The following is a 25,182-nucleotide window of genomic DNA, read 5'->3' on the forward strand; positions in this document are numbered from 1 at the left end:
TTGGTGCCTTATGAATCATCTGAAATGTAACAAGGCATAAAGTGCTTTGCAACCCTGTTGCCTTCATTATTGTAATTTGTGCATACGCAGGTTTATTTGAACTTTTTCGAGTTTTCATCCAGCTGAAAAAGGATGTGGGAAGAATGAGCCCAGTCAAGGTCATACTTACAAGGTGAAACTGACACCTCTTGGAGATGCAGGCTAACAGAAACATGAGCCCATTACTCACCCCAAATCTCCCATCCATACCTTTTTCTGCTAATGAATATTCTTACCTGAACCATCATTACTTCCATTGTCCTCTGCTTTGGATACCTTGTAGACCAGGTTCCTGTCTCTCATTTTTACCCACGAAGAGATTTTCATGAATAGAACTTTTCTTGTAATTTAGCAATAATATCCTTGAAACCCCCACAACTATTTACATAACAGAAGCTATTGTTTGAAGTGCAAAGCAGGTCAGAATTTGGTTTCTAGAGATTAATCACTGCAGTCTAGTTTATATTATCATAATAATTTCATTTATTTTGATACAGTTTGTTTCAGAATCAACCGTGGCTTCTGCGCACAAGTGACAAATCCATTTGTTTCTGGTATAATGGATAACTTGATTAATGACCTTGCAACAGGATTTCTTAAAAACATAGAGAGGAAAAGAAATAAAGATTTCCATTTATAAATGTCCAGTAAACCAGCTCAGTCTGTAGCTGTGCATCAAAATCCCTCTGAACTTGTTTTAAGCCACAGATTTGGAGAGATTCTGAAACAAATTTCCTCTTGACTTTTGGGGGTTTCTGTTCATATCTGCTGTCTCCAAGAAGCTGAGGTCAGTGGCCTCACTTTGAGGAAGTGGTGACACTGGTTACAAGGACACAGGGCACTGTTTGACCACGTGGCTCCATCGCGATGACTCCAGTTAGATGTCACCCCCCCTACCCCCCAGCTCAGGTCTTGCTGAATAAGGTCACAGCCCAGGGGGCAGTCGATGAACACGTGCGCGAGGGCTCTGAGAGTGGCCTCGTGACTTTGTCCCCAACTCCGGGTGTCCCCTCCTTCCTGTCAGCGTCCGGTGCCTGGTCCTGGTCCTGGTCTCCGAGGCCCCAGGGATTCTTCCTGAGCGTTTTCCGAGTCAGCGCGAGAGGCGTAGGTGGGGCCATGAAGCGCATCCCGGGGACCGTTGCATCCAGAGGCGGCCGTCGTGCGGCTCCTCACCGCCTGGAGAATGAGGTGGTCGGGCCTTGACGAGGAGGCCCACGCCTGCCGCGGGGGTGGCTCGCGATGGCAGTCGGGGTTCGAATCCTGCCTGGGGGGCTACTCCTGCTGGAGAAAACGCCTCCCTGAGGGCGGCGGCGAACGCGCAGCAAGGCCCCGCGCCGTGCCGGAAGCAACCCTGAGGAAGGGGCACCGGGGCACCGAGGGCTTCCCAGTTTCTCCTTAGCCAGTCACCCGTCCTCGGGTGGGTTCGAGGGGAGCCCGGGCACGGCCAGCCAAGGCTCTAGAGAGCCCCAAGGTCGTTTTCCACCTCAGGCCTCCTTTCCTGAGGTGGGGCCCAGGACCTCGCGCTCTTGACTCAGTCTCCGGCCCACTTGCCAGCCCAGCAGCCAGGCGCGCAACGGCAGGCGCGCCCCGCCCCGCCCCGCCCACTGCGTGACGCGCACCGGCCGAGCCAATCAGAGCTCGTGGCGCACGCCCCACGCGCCGGCCCCCTCTGCCCACCAGCTTAAGAAAGGGCGCGCAGACCGGCCCGTGCCAGAGCGCCAAGCAGCGCGGAGGGTGCGGCTACGAGATGGCAGCTAGGAGATGGCGGGAGCTCCGCGGTGCACGTGACCCTCGAGACTACAGCGCGGCTACTGCCAGCGGCGAAGGCGCCTCCCGCGGAGCTCCCCGACGGCGTCCGCCCTCCCATGCAGAGCTAAGCACTGCAGCAGCGGCGGGATGCCGGCGCTGCTGGCCTCCAGCTTGGCGCTCGCCATGGCCGCTGGGGCCCAGGACAGCCCGGCGCCCGGCAGCCGCTTTGTGTGCACCGCACTGTCCCCGAAGGCGGTGCACGCCGGCTGCCCGCTGCCCGCGATGCTCATGCGGGGTTGCGCGCTGAGTCCCAAGGAGGAGGGCGGGCCGCGGTGCTGCAACTGCGCGAGTTCGTCTTGCAGCGGAAAGAGACGCTGGGAGCTCAGAGCGAGGCCATCCGCGAGCTCATGGGCAAGCTAGCGCGCTGGGAGGAGCTAGGGGGCGGCAAGGTGCGCGGCGCGGGGGCCATGGGCATGGACACTATGGGCGACCTGCCGCGGGACCCCGGCCACGTCGTGGAGCAGCTCAGCCGCTAGCAGCAGACCCTCAAGGACCGCCTGGAGAGCCTCGAGGTAGCGGCCTGCAGGGAGCGCGGGGGACCTGGAATGGGGACTCTCCCTAGTTGGGGGCAGAAGACTCGGGAGGATGGGGAAAGGGGACCTGGCCCTGGGGAGGGTGTGATCGTCCGTGGGGTGACCTGGACTTGAGGGTGAAAGGCGGGGGTCTAGACCCTGCTCGGGAGCTCCCCTGCGTGGTATCCCTTCCCACACCGCTGCTCTTGCTGGAAGGAAACATTTAAATTACACCCCCTGGGCGCCGGGACTGCCCGCGGGATCCGCCCAGCACTCTGCAAGGTCCGGGGTAGTGAACCCAGATGGCCAAGCCGGGGCGTCAAATACCTGGGGACGCGGTAGCCTCTATCTTTTTGCAAATCTCCGCGAGCCGGGATGCGCTCCTGCAGGCTGTGCGGGTTGCTGCGAGGCTGCAGCAGGAGGTCAGTTGCCCCGGGCGTCTGGTGTTTCTTTCTATAAATCAGGTCAGGCTGGATTAGAGGGGGCGGAAGTCTGGGGGCGGGGGTGGCAGAGAGGCGAGCGCAGGGGGTCACCGGCGACCCCAGAGCGCTCATTAAAGGCAACCTCTGGTTAATTTCAAAGACTCCCCTGTCTGCAGATTGGACCATTTTAAGGTGCTCTTCCGGATTGCTTCAGGGGAGGGGACCTTATTCCCTTCTCTCTCTCTTTCTCTCTCCTCTTCCTCCTCCTGGGCCTCTGTCTCATCTCTATCTCTGAAGATGCGTGCAGTTTGGAACTTTGAGAGAAAAATCTTCAATTATTTTTCGTCTTTAGGCTCCACCTTTTTTAAGAAGTGTGGACATTGCTGTTAATCGCCTTTGTGAAAATACTTCTCAGCAAAACTAGGTTTAAATTACAGGTGGTAATTATTGCAAAAATGACTCGAGGGTTTCTTTTGGCGTGAGGGCTGAATACAGTATTTCCAGCATCTGTATATCCCCTGATTCATTGTGATTGCTAGCAGCTAACTTTTCTGGAGCACTAAATATGAGTCAGGCACATTATTTAATTTTTTAATCCTTGGAACAATGAATGGCACGAGGCAGGTCCCTTTATGGCATTTCACAATTTGGAACACTTTGTGGAGAAGGATAAATAGCTTGCCATGAACTCATGGGTAGGCAGCCTGCCACAGCCTCCAGAACCACATGATGGTAGAGGAGAAAAAGAAATAGGAAGTGAGGATTTAGAAACAACATTAAAAACAAAGATTGCTGGAGTTCAGAATAGCAATGTTTTAGATCTGCCATTTTTCAGAAACATCTCTGCATGCATTGTTATTTACCTTCGTGCCAGACCGGAACTTGAGGGCTGTTTTCATTTCTAGGTGAAAGCTCCTTGGCTTTGTGTGACCACCGATTTACTCTTAAAAAAGAAAAAAATCCTAGAGCTGAGTTTTGGTCTCTACCCAACATAGAATTATAGGTGTTGGTTAGAATGTTGACTTTTTAGTAAGACGAGAAAAATGGCTTTTTGAGAAGGGAAAATGAGATTCAGAAGTTTCAAATATTGCAGCAAAGTAATTCTTGTCTGACTTTGAAATCTTTTCCATACCAAAAAAGCATCAGTGAGATGCTCCCCTGCCTGCTAGTGCCAGGATTCAGTGCTTGCGTTTTGGAAGCTTCTCCCTATGTGGTCGGGCCATCACAGCCACATTTCACAATTTCTTTTTAACTCTTTCTGTGCCTCTCCCTCCTCCCCGGTGGCTGGAAGCACCAGCTCAGAGCAAACGTGTCCAATGCTGGGCTGCCCAGCAACTTCCGCAAGGTGCTCCAGCGGTGGCGGGGGGAACTGGAGAGGCAGCTTCTGCACAGGGTGGCAGAGCTGGAGGACGAGAAGTCCTTGCTGCACAATGAGACCTCAGCTCACCAGCAGAAGACCGAGAGTGCCCTGAACACGCTGCTGCAGAGGGTCCCAGAGCTGGAGCGAGGTGTGTGCCTGGCCTGTTTCTGTGTCTGGGAGTGGCCTGATTTTCACCACTTGTGGTCAGACATGCGATTCCGGTTGATGGACAGCAGGGATTGTGACACCACATGGGCCTGGTTCCCAGGTGTGTGAGCAAATAATAAAGGTGACTGACCATGCCATCTCAGGAATGAGCTGCCAGCCCCCAGCCCCACTGGCGTTATCCAGGGAAAAGTGAATGTGCCCAGGACCAGCTTCGATAAGCAACCACAGGGGCGTTTCAGTCCTTTCTTAACTAGTTCTGGCAGCAGATTCTGCATATCTTTCTCTTCTCTGCTCACACTGTGGTGAGTAAGTTTCTCCCACAGGAGACAGAGAGAGAGGGATCGGGGGATAATTCAGATTGCATCATCAACCCCCAAACCACTGGGTGGCTTGGGTGTGAAGTTGTAGGTTTGCCCATAGTGGGTGTTTATAGGACTGGAATTTTCCCAGATGCACTAACCTGATGAAGCCACTTCCCCATGACTCGTTTCATGCATTGATAGGAGGATACCCAATAGCAGAACATCCAATGACTTTGGCCGAGGTGGGGCAAATGGAGAAGGGGCTGGTGTTACTGTTCCATTTTACAGCCAGCATCCACAAGCTCCAGGTCTCTTTCATCCTTTTCCTAGTCTCTTCCTCCAGAAAAACCCATCCTTTCTTCCTTGCCCTTCTCAGGAAAAGGTGAGTATGGCTTACCTGTTAGATTCTTGAGTTTCCAAAAAATCTTTCTCTCTGTCTCCCGTCTGTTGCTGGGTGGCCTCAGGAGACTTCCTTAGGCCTCAGGAGCCATCCCTGAAGGTAAAGCAGCCGCTGCTGTGGCCCTCCTCCCATGACAGGAGGAGGGAGCATCTAGGCACAGGTGAGCGTGGCTCCATGGACCCAGCCTGAGCCACAGTGGATCCTCAGGACACCTGGGGCTATGGAGCTAGAACACTAAAGGTAGTTTGCCTCTCGAAAGAGGAGCTGTGGAATGAGAGGAGGGCTCTGTGAGAGACCTTGGTGGCTGTGAACCTCCCTCTGCACAGGGGCCAAGTTGCCATGAGGAGGTGGGTAAACAGCAGAATGCTGAGCCAGAGCCTCAGTCGTGCCAGGCAGGAGCTCAGACTCCTGGTATACCCATTTCACAGATGAGAAAGACACTCCGTTCTCAGCGGGACATGTATCTTTTAGGGAGAGGGTCCCAAAGTGGGGCCTGGGCCACTAGCTGATAAACAGTGACAGTCACATCAACCTGCACCTCCCCCTTCTCTTTCTCTGACTCAAGGCTGATGTCATTTCACTGGGCTTACTCCTAAGGTAAGCCATCATCACGGCTTTGGCCACCCAGAAGCTGCCACTTTGTGAGTGTCCCTTTCAGCCCCAGCCTGTCCGTTACCAGCCAGAAAGAAACAGTCAGGACTCAGGCCCTGCCAGCCTGACTCTTGATCCTTTAGTTTCCCAGAAAGCCCTCAGAGCTTGTCTGGCACAGAGGGAAAGTTCACCTCTATGAGGGCAAACATCCTGCTGGCCATTTATGCACCCCAGAGAGGTGGGTCAGCCTCTCTTCATCCCACCATGGGAACTCTAGAATCCTTCTGTGAGCTCCACCAACTCAGCTCTGGGATGTGCTTTAAGAAAAGCGATCATTTGCAGACCAGTTTGTCTTCTGGGCAACTCTGAGTTTACATCTGTCCTGTTTGTGACAGTTGTAGAGAGATGTGTAAATGCCCAGCCCCCCAAATGTACTATGATTGGAAACGATGCCAAGTTTCTTAGACACATCCCGCTGAACCCAGAGTAGCTAGACCTTAACCTCATGACGGGCAGGGGGCCTTGGTGGGGGGACTCTGGCCTTTGGTCCATCATCCTCCACCCCTTAGGGACCAGATGCTCAGCTGTGAGTTCCACATGCTGTAATCCCTGCCACGACCCTGCAAGGTAGGTATTAGTTCAGATGAGGGACTCAAGTCAGAGAGTTAAAGTGATGCCTGCATTCACATCGCCAGCAGATTGCAGAGCTGGGAGTGAAGTTGGTGGGGCCCCAGAGGAGTGACGGAGGCTGCAGCCTGGAGCAGTGTGTGGGCCCCAGCCCTGCTGGGCTGGAGGATCCTTGGAGCCCCCAGCAAGTGCCCGACCCCTGGCATATGGACACCCCTGCCGCCCGGGGCCCAGGGTTGCTTGCTTTTCTTTGCTGTGACACCTGCTCCTCCACAAGGGCCTCCAGAGTCTGGGCCAGCTGTCCAGGCATCGCCCGGCTCAGTGTTGAAATAAATGTTGCTGCTGAGAAAACCAAAGCTGCCTCTCTTCCAGCCCCAGGCTGCCCACCCCCTGCTGAGCCTCTCTGCCACCTGCAGTGTCTGATTTATTGGTCAGGCCTTTTAATTCCTTAATTGGTTTTAACCAAGTTCCTCCAAACTGCCAGGCTGTTTTATTTAAATAAAAGGCACTGGCTCTCATGGTACAGGCCCCCTCCTCTGCCCGTCGTCTCTCCCAGCTCTAATTAAACGTATCTGTTGTCACCAAGCTAACAATATTACCCACACAGAGTCGTATCAGATTGGCAAGGCTGCCCTCCCACAAGTATAGTAGCCATTTCTGTTTATTAGACAATGATGCCTTCATTAAGGACATGGTCATTTGCCTCTTGAAGATTAAGTGTGAGTGGCTATGTGTCGTAGAAAGAGGGACTCCCAGCCCCTGGCCTGTCATTCACTAGCTGTGTGACCTTGGATACGTCACCTCACTTCGCTGAGCCTCCGAGCCTCAACTATGCAACCTGCAAAAATGGGGGAGTAGGGACATTCTGGTTCTCTCTCTCAGTTTTGCTTTTCAGCCTAATGAGGGACTAGTCCCAGCCTTCACTCTGGCCTGGACCCTTGGCTTCTTGGGTGAGCAGGTCTTCCCAGCCCTCACCAGGTGCCCAGCAGCTCCACAGTGGCATCGAGAGGTGCTCATTCTTAGGAGGTCAGGAGCAATCAGGAGACAACCATAGGCAGATATGAGTACATGCAACACGTGAAGCCCAGATTCTAGAATGTACACACTGCCTGTTCCAGAGAGGTTAGAAAGGCGATAGGGGGTTCTGCTGTGCTCCTTTGCAGAAACCCTCCTTAGATAGATGTGAACTGTGGCCCCCAAGAGGCTTTTGTGTGTATTATTCACTCTGAGGGAAAATGAGTTTGGGGATTGTGGTGAAGAAAGGTTTATCTATTCTGGCTCGTGTTCTGCAGAAGGGACTGATTTAACTCCACGGTGACACAGGCAGTTCTGGCTCTAGAGAGCCCGCCTGTCTCTGATGGCCTCAGAGACTGTCTTATCCCTTGTGGATGCTTAACCAACACTTGTTGAATGAGTGAAGGGCGTTTAGATTCCTTCAGCAGCAGGGTCTGGTTCTCAAATAAGAGGGCAGCCTTTGCCATGACAGCTGGCACAATCAAATGGTGTCCCGCAAACTTTGGAATCTGTGATGCCTGGACAAGGGCTGCTGCTGTGGTTTACTTGATTTTGAACTTCAACCACGGCTGCATTGGAGATTACGTAAACCCATTCTAGAGTTTGTTTTCAATGATTTTAGAAGCGCAAATGACATGGGGTGGCCAGTGGATTCTCACCAATTAAAGGAAGTTCTTGAAGGGCCAAGGATTTGGCCAGGTGTGTTCCCCTAAATGAGGAGAGACACCCTGCGGTTCCCCTGCCTCCCACTGGCTGCAGACTACAGGAAATGATCAATAAACTCAATCTTCTCTTGAGGAAGAGAGGAAAATGCTTTTCTTCAGGGATTTAGACCAAAAAGCCACTTCTGAGTTAAGTTATGGAGTCAAGACCCGGGAGCCTGACTCCTTCGCCTCGGCAGTGGTAATTCTTTCATGTGAGGAGTGACACAGACTCACTCACTTGACAAGTGTTTTTTGGGTGCCTGGATCCCTGTAAGACTTCCTTCTTCTAAGCCCAAGTCCAGGGTTCCTAGATCCTGCCAAGATTTCGAGGAAATATCTGAAGATATAAGATGTGGCTAAGGAAGCAGTTTCTGGCTTAACACAAGAAAATTAAATCTACCTTTCTTCTGCTCCTTCCTCAAGCTTTCTAGTCATCTAATATGACTTATGAAAAGAGAATATTAACCAGAAGGAACCAGAGTTTTTCTTTTCTTTTTTTTTTTTTTGAGACAGAGCCTCTGTCACCCAGGTGGGAGTGCCGTGATGCAATCATAGCTCACTGCAGCCTGGACCTCCTGGACTCAAGCGATCCCTACCTCAGTCTCCCGAGTAGGTGGAACCACAGGTGTGTGCCACCCTGCCCACCTAATTTTTATATTTTTTGTAGAGATGAGGTCTTGCTATGTTGCCCAGGCTGTTCTTGAACTCCTGGGCTCAAGCAGTCCTCCCGCCTCAGCCTCCCAAAGCACTGGGATTACAGGCATGAGCCACTGCACTTGGCTAATTTTTTAATTTTTTGTAGAGATAGGGTCTTGCTATGTTGCACAGGCTGGTCTTGAACTCTTGGCCTCGAGCAATCCTCCTGCCTCGGCCTCCCAAAATGCTGGTATTATAGGTGTGAGCCACCAAACCCATCCAAGAGCTTTTTTTCTTCTAGATTTCAAGAGGCCTCTTTTCCTGTCCTAAAAGACAGAGCTAAATTTGGTGCCCCATGCAGTGCCCATCAAATCTTCCTTTTCCTTCCTTTCCTGGGTGTCCTTGGGGCCCCGTACTTGCTGTCACCTGTGTCTGGGGTTCTCTTCTGCAGGTCTTTCCAGGCCTTCCCTGCATCCTCTGCCTTCCCTCCACCAGCCACTCCCCATCTTAGCAGGAGCCACTGCCTGGCCTTCCCTCGAGTACCTGCTCCTGGTTTCATGTCAGCTTCCGCACCCGAATGTAAGCTCCTTAAGGACAAGGACTCCATCTTGTGTCCTGAATCCTGCCAGACTTCAGGCTTTTTATCAGTGGCTGGCATGGAGCAGTCTTTGGTCGCTTGCTGGAGGGTCCAGCAAGGCTGTGTGAGGGACCTTCTTGAGGGTCTCACAAGATGTGGCTCTGGGCTGTGCTGGTGGGTGTGGGGGGGGTGGCCTAACACACTGCTGGCCTCTCTTCCTCCCCACCCCAGGCAACAGCACTTTTAAGTCACCAGATGCGTTCAAGGTGTCCCTCCTTCTCCACACAAACTACCTATACAGCAGGATCAAGAAGACACTGCCTGAGCTATACACCTTCACTATCTGCCTGTGGCTGCAGTCCAGCGCCTCACCGGGCATTGGCACCCCCTTCTCCTACGTGGTGCCGGGGCAGGCCAACGAAATCGTGCTGATCAAGTGGGACAGCAACCCCATCGAGCTGCTCATCAATGACAAGGTGAGGCCCGCCTGCACTGCCACCCTCCCTGGAACCCATCGTGCAGTGGAGGGAGCCACAGTCCCCAACCCAGCTGTCCTCGCCCTCCTCGGGCCATACCACAGGGGCCCAGATGTGGGACTGTGGGTCTGTTCTCCTTGAGCTGGGGATTGTTTTGCACATGCCGGGTGGCTCACAGGGGCGGGGTGGGGAGGGGCAGCTGCAGCTTGTGGGGGTCTGAGCTGTGAGTCCAACCACGAAGCAGCAGAAGGTCCAGGCACCTAGGCCGTGGAAGGGCAGAAGGAGCAGGTCTCCATGTGCAGCCTGGATTGAGAGAGGACTTCAGGCTGGTCAGTGAGGGCTGTTTCCCAGGGCCACACTGATTAAGGGTGTGTGTGTGTCTCAGTGTAAGAGACTCCTCATGAGCGTATTTTGGTAGGTCAGGTTTCTAGAGATAGAATTTACATACAACAAAATATACCCATTTTAACGTACAATTCAGGACGTTTTAACAAATGCACACAGTTGTGTAACCACCACCATGATGAAAAAATATAAAACAGTTCCATTGCTCCCCAAAACCCCCTCATACTGCTTCATAGTTAACTCTGATCCCAGGCCCATCCCATGGCCACTGCTGACCTGTTATGTATACCCATAGTCTTGCCTTTTCCAGAGCAAATGCCCCTTCTTAATAGACAGCTTGGTTTTGGCATTCAGGAGTGGTCTTCTCCAGAGATCTGCTCCAAGGGCTGGGCATGGTAGCTCATGCCTGTAATCCCAGTGCATCGGGAGGCTGTGGCAGGAGGATCGCTTCAGCCCAGGAGTTCGAGAGCAGCCTGGGCAACATAGCAAGACCCCTTCTCTATGAAAAATTAAAAAGTTAGCTAGGTGTGGTGGTGTGCACCTGTAATTTCAGCTACTCAGGAGGCTGAAGTGGGAGGATGGCTTTGAGCTCAGGATGTTGAGGCTGCGATGAGCTATGATCACACTACTATACTCCAGCCTGGGTGACAGAGCAATACCCTGCCTTAAAAAAAAAAAAAAAAAGTCCACTTTGGGCCTCCTGGGGTCCTCTTACAGCTGTGCTTCCAAACTTTCATTGTAATGGCAGACACCATATAACAAAAAGAGCATTCTCAGAACCTGGTGCCTGATTTGGGCATTCGAGTGGCTTCGAAAACTCCCTGCCACCCGGGCCACCCCTGGTGGAGGCAGGGGCAGTTCAGCCCCTCACTCTGTTTGTCTTCACTGAACTGCCCTGTGTGGAGTTTGTCGAAGTTTAAGAAACCCTGTGGCATCAGCCTGCTGGGATCCTCGTAGTTAGACCCCCTTGCCTGAGCCAAGGGCTAATTGTTCTAAATAACACCTTAGGACACAGTGGGGCTGAGAGCCTTGTTGTCCTCTGGGTTTGGACGGCTTGTAAACATTGAATTCCTGGGAGGGAGGCTTCGGGTTGCTAGGAGACCAGCAGCAACAACGCGGTGGTTCACAGGTGAGCCTTCATGGAAAGTGCTTGCAGTACCACCAGGGACGCGGCCAGTGGCAGCGTCCTCTCCCCAGTTCCTCATGCTGTCTGTGAGCTCCCTGCTCACACAGACACTCACACACGTGCCGCTGCACAGGGAGGACAGGGCACACCTCCAGCACAGAGACAGATCCCTGCATGCCACTATGGAGGTTTGGGACTTGGCGTGAAGAATGAGGATCTCTGGTCTGTTTTCCAAGGAGACTAGCCCAGTGGAGCTCTGACTTCCTGAGGTTCTCTGGCATGGAGAGTTCGGGGCCAGCGTGGAGGTGGTGACCCTCATATCTGCTCAGTCCTCAGCCACGCCAGGCACCAAGGGTGTCCCAATAATGTGAGGGCTGCTCTGGGGTCAGGGTTTCCACCGAGGCTGCCCCCTTTCATGTTGTCCACGCATGACCCCAGGTGACAGGAGGAGCAGTGAGGCCTGGGGAACTGCGGGGTGCCCTTCCCGCTTCCTGCCGTGGGGGTCCCCAAGGGCATGGGCCCGGCAGGCCCTTACCTGCACATTGCTGCCTGCAGGTTGCACAGCTGCCCCTGTTTGTCAGTGATGGCAAGTGGCACCACATCTGTGTCACCTGGACAACACGGGACGGCATGTGGGAGGCGTTCCAGGATGGAGAGAAGGTAGCCACTGGGGAGAACTTACCCCCCCGGCACCCCATCAAGCCTGGGGGCGTGCTGATCCTTGGGCCAGAGCAGGTGGGTGCAGGGCAGGTGCAGGTGGGCACAGAGCAGGTGCAGGGCAGGTGCCGGTGGATGCAGGGTGGGTGCGAGTGGGCACAGGGTGGGTGCAGGTGGATGCAGGTGGGCACAGGTGGGTGCAGGATGGGCGCAGGATGGCCGTGCACCCTTCCAGAGATGGTGTGAGGAGGGGCCAACCCAGCAGCATGAGGCCAGGCCTGCAGCTGTTCCTGCTCCTGGCCCCAGCTGTTGGCGCCTCAGACCTGGCCACAGTGTCCTGACAGCCAGGTTGGGGGAGCGAGAACTCCAGCAGCGTGGCCCTTGCTGTCCTGTGGTTAGAGGTTGGGTGTGGGGACATGGCCTGCATGGCAGGGACCAGGTGGGTGTGGTTCAAACAGATTCCAAATAGAACCTGGCACAGAGGGGTGTGAGTGTCCCTGTGGTCATGGGTCATCTCATGACACAGGCTCCAGCTTCTGTCTGGGAGGAGGCTGTGTGAGGGAGTCTCCTGGGGTGCTCATGATACTGACTCAGGATTGTGGGACTGGTGTCTTCCCAGAGCCCCCCACTCAGGGTCTCAACCCTGATACCCAGCAAGGGGCACTTAGGTAATCCATGGTGGGTCCTCAGCACGTGGGGAGACAGGGAGGAAAGGGTGGCACCTCAAAGCGCCCTCAAGAAACTTACCATCTAGGGGAGGGAATGGCTAAGTTGGCTGTCTGGTCTAGGACAGATAAGCGTTGGCATTTTAGTCTGTGTTTGGGTTTTTGATGATGGACAGTGGGGAGTAGACGCCAGGTGCACTGTGGGGCTTTGAGTCTCGTTCCTACTGGGCCCACTCCTCCCTCAATTTCCCCTACTACATCTCCACTGGGATGGGCTGGGAGTCATGAGACCTGGCTGTGATCCAGGCTTTGGGACTTTGAGCAATGACTCCCCTTACCAGCCTCAGTTTCCCCTATATAAAATGGGGAGATTTAAGCAATGCCATCTCCCAGTTCTGACCTGCCTGGGAGCTTCAGAACCTGCAGAAGCAGGTAGTGTTGGTCAGAGCTGGGTGGGCATCAAAGAAATGCCCAACTCTCCTGTCTGCACCCTGTGTGCAGAGGGACTTGTGAATGGGCCCTGACTCAGCTCTCTTGTTCCCATTCCCCAGGACACCCTGGGGGATAGATTTGATGCCACTCAGGCATTTGTCGGGGAGCTCAGCCAGGTCAACATATGGGACCACATCCTTCACGCACAATAAATTGTCAACATTGCCAACTGTTCCACAAATATGCGGGGCAACATCATCCCGTGGGTGGACAATAATGTCAGTGTGTTCCGAGGGGCCACCAAGTGGCCTGTGGAGATGTGCAAGGAGCGTCTCCTTGACTTGTAGCCACCTTCTCCTCTGTCAAGGAAGCCGGGATCAGGCTGTTGCCATGGAAGTTCAGGGCCGTTGACTCCCCCACTTAAACTCTTGCCAGTCTGGGCTCAGGGTCCCCAGAGCTCATTCTCCAGGAATCTCTAAGACCAGGGCTGGGGCAGTGTCTGTCTATCACTGGCTTATTTTTTCCCTACCAAAATTCTATTGCTGTTTGAAGTAGTGCTGGGGTCCCCTGGGAAGATGCCCTAAACCGTGAGTGGGCGGATATCTGCCTTCCTGCTGCAAGTGGAGGCAGGTCCAGCAGCCCCTCTTCATAGCCCCTGTAAATGCTATCACAGCCTGAGCCCTGCTGCCTTCCAGTTCCTTGGTGTCCCATGCACCCCTTCTTTCTGTCCCCTTTCACGGCTGTGCAGCCGTCCCACTGGAGTGGCCGTGTCCCTTGTGCATTGTGTGCATTCCCGCTGGTGACTAAGCTCGCAGCAAGCGGCTACCCCCCGATCTGCAAAAGGGCCTCTCCCTTTGTGTTCCATACATTGTGAATCTTCCCATCTGAAGAATGCCCAGCCTTTCCAGGCAAAGCCCTGCCTTCCCCAAAGCAGAGGGGCTGTCTGTGTCTCCAGAAAGGGGGCATCACGGTGGGGGGAGGGGACCTGAAAGGGGAAGGGCTGTGATGTCCAGCCACTTACCCCGTCATCTCTCTTAGACCAATGCTTTGACTGAATCATCACTAGCTATGGCATTAAAAGGCCTCTCTTCTCATCTGGTGCCAAAGGTTCCGTTGCAGCTTTTTACAATCATCCGGTGTGGTTTGGAGGATTTGTTTTTTGTTTTCTGTTTTCAGTTTTTCCCAACAGAAAAAAACAGCCATTGAAGAAGGATCCCATTTTTTGATGTTCCACCCCACTGTGAAGAGTGTGCTTGTTTTAAATTCATGTTGATTCCTATAAGCACTCGATGGTCTTCATCAAGTATTTCCCTACAGAGCTCCTTAAGAAAAAGGAGATCATTTGGCTGGAGATTGGCCTAGTGACTCCAAGCTACTCACTGTATTGGACAGGGGTAGTAATTTATTTTAAAGATAAAGTGACAAAGTGGGGAAATTTATAAAGCTAAATATTATGTATTTTATTTTTCACACGTTTGAAGTGCAAATCTGTGGATATTCCATTTGTAGGACCAAGTCGACATGCCCATCCTGACATTGTATGCTACGAGAACTCTTCTGATGATGGAATTTCGGTTAAAATGCACTGAAAGATGCTTCTGTGTTTGTCATCCTCATGTTCTGGGGCTGAAGTTGGGAAGGGGTAGGGCTTTGCAACTTCTGGCAGAAGGATGATGTCTCTGGTTTGCTGGAGCCTGCATCTGGTGGGTTTGGGGGCACTGAGGATTGTTAGAGGAGGGTGTGGTCCAGCTGTCCATCCTTCCTATTTCAGTGTCTGGCTCAGGCTGTGGGTGCCTGGCAGGCTGTGCCCAGGCTCCTTGGCCCCAGCCCACCCCTGTCTTCTCAACCAGGAGAGCCAGCTTAGCTAGAAGACCTGCAGCCACCTTCCAGGTGTGGTACCTGCATGGCGTCTACTCTGTGTAGGTGTTCTTTAGACATCATCTCATTGAATCCTCCTGAATGAGTTAATCCCATTTTACAGGTGAATACACAACCGTTAAAGCTTTTTGGGATCATGCAGCCAGTAGAGGATGGAGCTGGGCTCAAAGCCGGCCCATGGCTCCGAGGGCTCTATCCCTTCCACTGCTCACTCCAAGGGGCCCAGTGCCATTGTGTCCTCCCAGATCTATCTCTCTGTGCCCACCTGGCCCTGGCTGGTGTGTTGATGGTCTTTCCCCCTCCACAGGCATTAGATCCCCCCCCCACACACACACCACCACCACCTCTTTCCACTTTTGTAGCTTTACTCTGTCTTGGTAGCTGCAGAATGTAACTTAGTTTGTCCCTTTCCCAAGTAGCAATATCAATTTCTATTATAATAGCAGAGCAGAGCCTAATCATGGAGCCAACTGACACCGTATGCCAGATGTTCTTGATACCAAGACTGAAATGGAAGCCATAACCTCTAAAACCAAGACTGGCAGGTCATGGAGTTTCCTGGAGTCCATTTTTGATGTTGTGAAGTATAACTTGGCAAGAACTAACCTCTAAAACCAAGACCCGCAGATCATGGAATTTCCTGGAGTCCATTTTTGGCATTGTGAAGTATAACTTGGCAAGAACTGAATACCATTGGTGTTGGGTAGAACATGCAATGAGGCCAGATATCCTGCTCAGGGACCTTCAAAACTCAAAGTGCTGAAACCCGGTGGAGAGCAGTTTGTTTTGAATGTCCTTCATGCTGGAAACACCAGCTACGCAGATCTCCCCCTGAAAGGTGCTGAGAAGTTTCCTCATTTCATATGCATGCCAGGCACAGAGCTGGCCCAACTTATTTCCCAGGCACTGCCTCCCCCAAGAGCATTGCTTTGCATCAGGGCTTTGGAAGCCCTGCTGAGCCAGTTAGCTTCCTCCCTGCAACTGGAAGAGCTTTGAGCCCACAACATGGGATCAAAATGCTCCTTGCTGATCTGACCTAAAAATGAGAGAACCACGTCTCCATATCATAGCTGCACAGTGGTCCTCCTGTTGGCAGTTTGGTCCTCCTGACAGACAAGCAGAAACAACAATCATTTATGCAATCCAGGAAGTTCCTTATGCCTTGACCCTCCCATGTGAAGGAGACCTGTGGCCTCAGTTTTCCTCACTCAAGACTCTTATCCTTTGTACAAGGCTGGAAAATTACTGATAGCAAACTGGGTTCTCCAAGAAGGGTGGGGTAGAGATTGTCCTGGATGATGGAATATTCAGGTTGGTTAAGGGTTGTCATGGCAACTGTAGCCAAATGATCAATGATTAATTAATTGAAAAGTAATAAAATGCAGCTAAATCAAAGGCAGCCTGGGACCAGGTCTCCACCAATAGGAAAGGCAGACCAAGATCCTGCCCAGCCTCTGGGGGCTTTGACATCAGCTCTCCTTATACAGAAGCTCTCAGAAAGAAAAGGTGACTTCCTTTTGAGCACAGATGTTATCATTTATTCTATCAACAAATATGTGGGGCACCTAATTTGTGACAGCAACTGTTCTCAGGCACTCGAGATGCAATGGTGAGCAACATAGCAAAGTTCTCCTTTTAAATGGAGATTAATTTCAGTGGAAAGTGTAGATAGAAGGCAAATATATAAACAAGAAAAATGCTGGTTATCTGATAGGGAGTAACTGGGGAACTACTTTCTGGGGTCACATTTAAGCTGGGACCTAACTGACAAGAGGGAACCCAATCTTGGGTGGAACCTCACAGACAAAGGGAACAGGAAGTGTGAAGGCCCTAAGGTAAAGCTGATCTTGGATGTTCAAGAGAAGAAATAGCCAGGGTGACTGCATTCACTGGAGAGGGGAGGAGTGGATTGGATGAAGAGATTGTAGGGTCAGATCACAAAGAACCTGTGTTGAGATCTCAATGAAATGGGAAGTCTGGAGGTTTCAAGCAGAGGAGTGATAATGTGATTAATATTGTAAGCCCACTACTCTTCCTGGTGGATAGAGAATAAACTGTAGAGCATTGTAAAGGGAAGTAGAGAGACTCATGAGGAGGCTACTGTACTAGTCCAGGTAAGAGGTTATGATGGCTTGGACTAGGGAAGTAGCAAAGGAGACAGAAAAAAAGTGGAAGGATTTAGGATATACTTAGAAGTAGTCATCCTGACTTGCTGATGTTTGGAATTTGGGGGGAGAAATAAAATACAATTTTTAAAAACCTAAACTCTAAGTAGGATAAACTGAGAGAGACTCACACCTAGAAATATCATAAACTGTTGAAAACCAACTAAAGACAGACAATTTTAAAAGCAGCAAGAGAGAAGAGTTTCGAGATGTACAAGGAATCCTCAATAAAATTTATAGCTGAATTCTCATCAGAATCTATGGATACCAGAAGGCAGAAGGATGACACATTCAAAGTGCTGAAAGAAAAAGACTGTCAACCAAGAATCCTATATCTGACAAAAAGCTATCCTTCAGAAATGAAGGCAAAATTAGGACATTCCAAATAAACAAAAACTGACAATTTAACACTAGTAGATCTGCTCTACAAAAAAATAGTAATAGGAGTCCTTTAGGCCAAAGTGAAAGGATACTAGACAGTAACTCAAATCTACTTGAAGAAATAAAGGGCACTGTTAAAGGTAGTTATATATGTAATTATAAAACTATAAGTATTTTTTTGTTTATAACTCTTCTTCTTCTATCTGATTTAAAAGACAACTATAGGCTGGGCACAGTGACTCACGCCTGTAATCCCAACACTTTGGGAGGCTGAGGTGGACAGACCATGAGGTCAGGAATTCAAGACCAGCCTGACCAACATGGTGAAACCCTGTCTCTACTAAAAAATACAAAAATTAGCCGGGCATGGTGGCGCCTGCCTGTAATCCCAGCTACTCAGGAGGCTGAGGCAGGAGAATTTGTTGAGCCAGGGAGGCAGAGGTTGCAGTGAGCCGAGATCGTACCACTGTACTCCAGCCTGGGTGACAGAGCAAGATTCCATCTCAAAAAAAAAAAAAAAAGACAACTGCATAAAAAATAATTATAAATTTGCATTGATGGGCATAAATGTATAAAGATGCAATTTGTACAACAATAACAGAACAAAAGAGTGGAGAGGGGGTGGAGCTATGTAAAAACAAATTTTTTGTTACTATTATAATGAAGTTGGTGTTAATCTAGATTCAATCATTATAAATTAAGATGTTAATTGTACCTCAGGCAACCACTAAGAAAATAATTTGAAAGAATGTATTAAAAGAAGCAACAAGGGAATTAAAATACTACACCACAAAATGCTTATTTAACATAAAAGAAGGCAGTAATGGGGAATAAGCAAATTAATTACACATTAATTACACAATAATTACACAAACACATGAATTACACAAATAAAAAATAGCAAAATGGCAGATATAGACCCTACCTTATCAGTAATTACATTAAATGTAAATGTATTAAACACTCCAATTAAAAGGCAGAACAGGGTTTCACCACTTTTGGCCAAACTGGTCTCCAACTCCTGACCTCAGGTGGTCTTCCCACCATGGCCTCCCAAAGTGCTGTGATTACAGGTGTGAGCCACCACATCTGGCTTTAAACGACACGTTCTTAAAAAACCAATGGGTCAAAGAAGAAATCACAAGGGATACCAGAAAGCTTAGAGAGAAATGAAAATGAAAACATGACAAACCAAAACTTATGGAACATAGCAAAAGCAGTGCTAAGAGGGCAATTTATAGCTATAAATGCTTACATTAAAAAAGAAGAAAGATCTCAAATCAGCAGCCTAAATTTAGAAAGTAAAGAACTAGAAAAAGAACAAACTTCCCAATGCTAGCAGAAGGAAGAGAATAATAAAAATTAAAGTAGAGGTAAATCAAATAGAAAATAGAAAAACAATAGAAGAAAACACCAAAATTGAAAATGGGTTCTTTGAAAACATTTAACAAAATTGGCAAACTTTTGGCTAGACCAAGATAAAAGACACAGCCTGGTGGTGCGTGTCTGTAATCTCAGCTACTTGGGAGGAGGCTGAGGCAGGAGAATTGCTTGAACCAAGGAGGTGGAGGTTGCAGTGAGCTGAGATAGTGCCATTGCATTTCAGCCTGAGTGACAGAGCAAGAGCAAGACTGCCTCAAAAAGAAAAAGAAAAAAAGACACAACCAAAATCAGAAAGAGGAGGCAGTACTACTGATCTTACTGAAATAAAAAGAATTATAAGAGAATACTATGAATAATTATAGACCAATAAATTGGATAACCTGGATAAAATGGACAAATTCTAAGAATGATAAACTACTGAAACTGACTTAAAAAGAATATGAATATTCCTAGTAAATAAATTGAATTAGTAATTTTAAAACTTCCCAGAAAGAAAAGCCCAGGACTAGATGTTTTCACTAGTGAATTCTACCAATAAAGAATGAACACAAATCCTTCACAAAGTCTTCCAAAAAGTAGGAGAGGACACTTAGGACTTTCTAACTAATGTTATGAGGCCAGCATTACCCTGATACCAAAACCAAAGACATTACAAGAAAACTCTAGACCAGGCCGGGCGTGGTGGCTCACACCTTTAATCCCAGCACTTTGGGAGGCTGAGGCAGGTGGATCACCTAAGATCAGGAGTTTGAGACCAGCCTGGCTATCATGGTGAAACCCTGTTTCTACTAAAAATACAAAAATTAGCCAGGCATGATGGTGGGCACCTGTAATCCCAGCTACTCTGGGGGCTGAGGCAGGAGAATCACTTGAACCCAGGAGGCAGAGGTTGCAGTGAGCTGAGATCATGCCACTGCACACTAGCCTGGGCAACAGAGCAAAACTCTGTCTCAAAAAAAAAAAAAAAAAAAAAGAAAGAAAAGAAAAAGAAAATTCTAGACCAGGCGTGGTGGCTCACGCCTGTAATCCTAGCACTTTGGGAGGCTGAGACAGGTGGATTTCCTGAGCTCAGGAGTTCATGACCAGTCTGGGCAACACAGTGAAAGCTGGTCTCTACTAAAATACAAAAAAAATTAGCTGAGCATGGCGGCATGTGCCTGTAGTCCCAGCTATTTGGGATGCTGAGGCAGGAGAATTGCTTGAACTCAGGAGGCAGAGGTTGCAGTGAGCTGAGATCCTGCCACTGCACTCCATCCTGGGCAACACAGCTAGACTCCATCTCAAAAAAAAAAAAAAAGAGAGAAAAGAACATTCTAGACCAATATCCTTCATGAATATCGACACAAAATCCTTAATGAAATGCTAGCAAAGTGAACCTAATAGGAATTAAGATAATACACCATGACAAAGTGGGATTTATTTCAGGAATTCAAGGGTGGTTCAATATAAGAAAATCAATCAGTGTAATACACTACACTAATAAAAAGAAGGAAAAAAGGCCAAGTGATAATCTCAATAGACACTGAAAAACATTTGACAAAATCCAAGTCTCTTTCATGGGAAAAGCACTCAATACACTAGAAAGAGTAGGGTACTTTTCAACATGATTAAGGGCATTTATGGAAAAACCCAAAGCTAACATTCGACTTAATGGTGAAAAACTGGATGCTGTCCTTATAAGATCAGGAAGTTGGTCGTGGTGGCTCATGCCTGTAATCCCAGCACTTTGGGAGGTGAAGGTGGGTGGATCACTTGAGGTCAGGTGTTCAAGACCAGCCTGGCCAACATGATGAGACCCTGTCTCTACTAAAAATTCAAAAATTAGCTGGGCGTGGTGGTGGGCACCTATAATCCCAGCTACTTGGGAGGCTGAGGCAGGAGGATCACTTGAACCGAGGAGGTGGAGGTTGCATTGAGCTAAGATCACACCACTGCACTCCAACCTGGGCAACAGAGTGAGACTCCATCTCAAAAAAAAAAAAAAGATCAGGAATAAGCCACATATTTCTATTCTCATCACCTCTATTTATTACTGCGTTGGAGGTTTTAGTCAAGGAACTTAGGCAAGAAATTAAAATATAATGTACCCAGATTGTAAGGAAGAAGTAAAACAATCTTCTTGTCATATAAAAGTAAAGGAAGTAAAACTATCTTCTTTATAAAATCATAAGGAATCCACAAAAAAACTCACTAGAGCTAATAAATCAGTTTATCAAGGATGCAGAAAATAAGGGCTATATACCAAAAATCTACTGTATTTCTCCTGTATACACGATCAATGAACAATCTAAAATTAAGAAAGCATTTCTATTTGCAACAGTGTCAAAAATTCAAATACTTAGGAATGCATTTATTTATTTATTTATTTTTGAGACAGGATCTCACTCTGTTGCCCAGGCTGGAGTGCAGTGGCATGATCATAGCTCACTGAAGCCTCAACATCTTGGGCTCAAGCAATCCTGCTGCCTCAGCCTCCTGAGTAGCTGCAACTACCGGTTTGCACTACCATGCCTGGCTAACTTTAAAAAAAAATTTTGTAGAGATGGGGTCTTGCTATTTTTCCCAGGCAGTCTTGAACTCCTGTGTTCCAGCAATCTTCCTGCCTTGGCCTCCCAAAGTGCTAGGATTAAAGGAATTAGCCACCACACTCAGCCAGGAATAGAATTAATAAAATAAGGGAAAGATTTGTACTTTGAAAGCCATAAAGCATTATTAGAAAGAATTAAAGGCCTAAATAAATGGAAGGTTATTCATGTTTATTTATTGGAAGACTTAATATTGTTAAGACTGCTGGTGTGCAGCCTGACCAACATGGTGAAACCCCATCTCTACTAAAAAATGCAAAGACTAGCTGGGCCTGGTGGCACGTGCCTGTAATTACAGCTACTGGGGAGGCTGTGACATGATCATTGCTTGAACCCGGGAGGTGGAGGTTGCCATGAGCCAAGATTGCACCACTGCACTCCAGCTTGGGCAACAGAACAAGACTCTGTCTTAAAAAAAAACAAAACAAAACAAAAAAAAGACTGCTGGTGTGAACATTCAGTAGAAAAAAAATGTGTCCAGATGTTGAGTCTGATGACCCCACATATACACACACCAAGAGAGTGTGAAAAAGTTGATTACTCACTATGATGATTAATATTGAGTGTCAACTTGACTGGATTGAAGGATGCAAAGTATTGTTCCTCGGTGTGCCTGTGAGGATGTTGCCAAAGGAGATTAACGTTTGAGTTGGTGAACTGGAAGAGGCAGACCCACTCTCATTCTGGGTGGACACCATCTAATCAGCTGCCAGCCAGCTAGGATAAAAGCAGGTAGAAGAACGTGGAAGGACTAGACTCCCTGAATCTTCTGGCCTCCATCTTTCTCCCATGCTGGATGCTTCCTGCCCTCAAACATTGGACTCCAAGTTCTTCAGCTTTTGGAATCTTGGGCCTACACCAGTGGTTTGCCAGGGGCTCTCGAGTCTTTGGCCACAGACTAAAAGCTGCACTGTCAGTTTCCCTACTTTTGAGGTTTTGGGACTCCGACTGGCTTCCTTGCTCCTCAGTTTGCAGATGGCCTATGCTGGGACTTCTCCTTGTGATTGTGTGAGTCAATACTCCTTAATTAACTCATTTCATATATACATCTATCTTATCTTATGAGTCCTGTTCCTCTAGAGAACCCTGACAAATATACACTCACATAATGAGGATTTCTGAGTAGACCAGGGTGGGTCCCAGGAAGGTCCAAAAATGGCTTGAGAGAGCGGGAAAATAAGTCTGGTTTGGGTTTTTTATGGTAGTTAGGGGACAGGGCCAGAGTGATGGGAATATTCTGAAAGCCACTGAATTATACATTTTAAAAGTAAAGGTGAATTTTATGGCATGTAAATTATATATCAGGTTTTGTTGTTGTTTGTTTTCAGAGACAGACTCTCATTCTGATACCCAGGCTGTAGTGCAGTGATGCGATCATAGCTCACTGCAGCCTCGAACTCCTGGGCTCAAGGGATCCTTCCACCTCAACCTCCACCTCCTGAGTAGCTGGGACTACACATGTGCACCACCAATGCTGGTTAAGTTTTAAAATTTTTTGTATAGACAGGTCTCTGCCCTGTTGCCTAGGCTGGCCTCGAACTTCCGACCTCAAATTATCTTCCTGCCTGGGCCTCCCAAAGCACTAGGATTACAGGCATGAGCCACTGGACACAGGCTCATTTTTTAAAATAAGGTTTTGGTAGTTGCCATTTACTGATGGAGAGCTGGAGGGGGGCAAAAAGCAGGTTTTGGGGTGGGGGAAAATAAAGAGTTCTGTTTTGGACTTAAGTGTGAGAACTAGGATTACAGGCATGAGCCACTGGACACAGGCTCATTTTTTAAAATAAGGTTTTGGTAGTTGCCATTTACTGATGGAGAGCTGGAGGGGGGCAAAAAGCAGGTTTTGGGGTGGGGGAAAATAAAGAGTTCTGTTTTGGACTTAAGTGTGAGAACATACTTTAGTGTGAGAACATACTTTAGTGTAACTGTCAAGTGAGTAATTTGACAGTTTTTGAATTTGGGAAGAGGTCAGGGCTGGAGATAAAAAATGGGTTAGGCTGGGCACAGTGACTCACATCTATAATCCCAGTGCTTTGGGAGGTCAAGGCAGGAGGATCACTTGAGGCCAGGAGTTCAAGATCAGCCTGGGCAACATTTCAAGGCCCTGTCTCTACAAAAATACAAAAATTAGCTAGTCATGATGATGCATGCTTGTAGTCCCAGCTACTCAGGAGGCTGAGGCAGGAGGTTCACTTGACTCAGGAGGTCAAGGCTGCAGTGAGCTGTGACTACACCACCACACTCCAGTCTGGATAACAGAGTAAGACTCTGTCTCTAAAACAAATAAAATATAAATTTTTGAAAATTGGATTAAAAACATAGTCCTTGCCTCTAGGTACTCCCAGCCCCCCTGCTGTTTGAAAGTAAATATACAGAAACAGACATGTTCGTCCTTACTTAGACCATTGACTCCTCACTGGTAGGAAGCATATTCACGCATAAGCCAATTCAACATGCATTGTTCTACTGTGTGTAGTGTCTACACGAATGAGACAGGGTCTTCACTTCACAGTCTAGTATGAGAGACAGACAGTTAAGCCAATTAAGCAAATTGTTGTATTAGAAAGCCTTCACCTGGCTAAGGCTGAGGGAGGAGGGGTAGTTTCCATAGTGACTTCTTTAATCATCCATAGCTCTACCTTCAGCTACACACTGAACCAGTCAAGAAGAGTTATTGACCTCAGCCTTGGTGGCTCACAGAGCAGCCAGATGACTCTGCAAGGGGTTGGTATTGAGCAGTCACACAGAAGAGATTTGATTGTTCCTGGGTATTTCAACATGGTAAGAAGCTTGTCAAGGCTGGGATTGTGCAAGTTGGATTGTATGACTTGGCCTTGATGAACGGCGAGCTTCCCCATTGTTTTCTCAAAGAAGCACCAGACAGATTTACCAGGTTGTTTTACTTTGCTCTACAATGCGATTCTGCTCTCTGTAGTTGTCAGTGCAAATATTCACAGGTGCATTTTAAAACCCTGTTCAAGCAGAAATAAATCACAGAAGACTACAGCTGGGGGGCAGATTGACATTTCTTTGTCACTCATCATCATACACAAGGGATCATGCCCTTTGGGAATAATATGGTCAACCCTGGCTTTCTGTGCTTAAGAGGGCAGCATAGATCGTGGAAAGTCTGTGTCTCAGCTCAAGACTCAGATCTTGCAAGAAATATCACACCTATTTATCATCTTTAAGGTATATTTTATTATGAGACACCATAGATACAACAGACCAAGTATATGCATATGCACAGTTGAAAGAATAATCATAAATGAATATTTGTGTAACAATGACTCAGTTTAAGAAATATTTAGTTAGTGCCTATTTTATACCAGGTACTTTGCTGAGTACTTTGCTGAAATCAATGAACAAAAAAGAAAAAGACTCCTAACCTTGTGGATCTAACAGTCCAGAGGAAGGAGAATGATGATAACTACTAGACAGATGAGTAAGTAAATTATATAATTTGTTAGAAGATGATAAGTGCTCTGGGAAAGGGGGAATGGAATGTGGTTGTTGGGAGTTCACAACTTAAGGTAGGGCAATGGAAGAGGCCTCTTTGAGAAGATGATATTTGATCCAAGACTTGACGGAGATGAGAGAATTGGCCACACATATCATTGCATGATCAAACTCTATGAGTTCTTCTGTGACTTGCCTTTTTTTTCTTGATACTATGTTTTTGAGATTTCTCCAGGCTGATGTGTGTAGCTTTAATTCATCAATTTTCACTGCTATCTAGTCTTTCCTGATGGCATATACTATGGTTCTCTATCCATTCTCCTACTCAGGGACTGTTGGATGGTGCATATCTACTAATGCAGTGTGCAAGAATTATCTCTAGGGCCAGTGCCTAGGAGTGCAATGGCTGGGTTGAAATTTGACACACTCTGCCTTTTACTTGGGGAATTTAGACCATTTACATTTATTG

At 48.4% G+C, this 25,182-nt stretch overlaps 1 long non-coding RNA gene and 1 pseudogene across 1 annotated transcript; one reads left to right on the plus strand and one right to left on the minus strand.

Moving 5' to 3' along the window:
* The first annotated feature begins 1,935 nt into the window (after positions 1-1,935).
* Positions 1,936-25,182, plus strand: part of LOC100460513 (neuronal pentraxin-2-like) — a 45,013-nt pseudogene continuing 21,766 nt past the window's right edge.
* On the minus strand, positions 2,687-4,353 carry LOC129060632 (uncharacterized). Its single transcript, XR_008527471.1, has 3 exons — positions 4,230-4,353; positions 3,646-3,725; positions 2,687-2,813 (listed from the first exon to the last, which is right to left on the minus strand). It is a non-coding gene; the product is annotated as an uncharacterized LOC129060632 (long non-coding RNA).

This window comes from Pongo abelii, chromosome 6 (genome assembly GCF_028885655.2).
Source record: "Pongo abelii isolate AG06213 chromosome 6, NHGRI_mPonAbe1-v2.0_pri, whole genome shotgun sequence".
NCBI classification, from domain to species: domain Eukaryota; kingdom Metazoa; phylum Chordata; class Mammalia; order Primates; family Hominidae; genus Pongo; species Pongo abelii.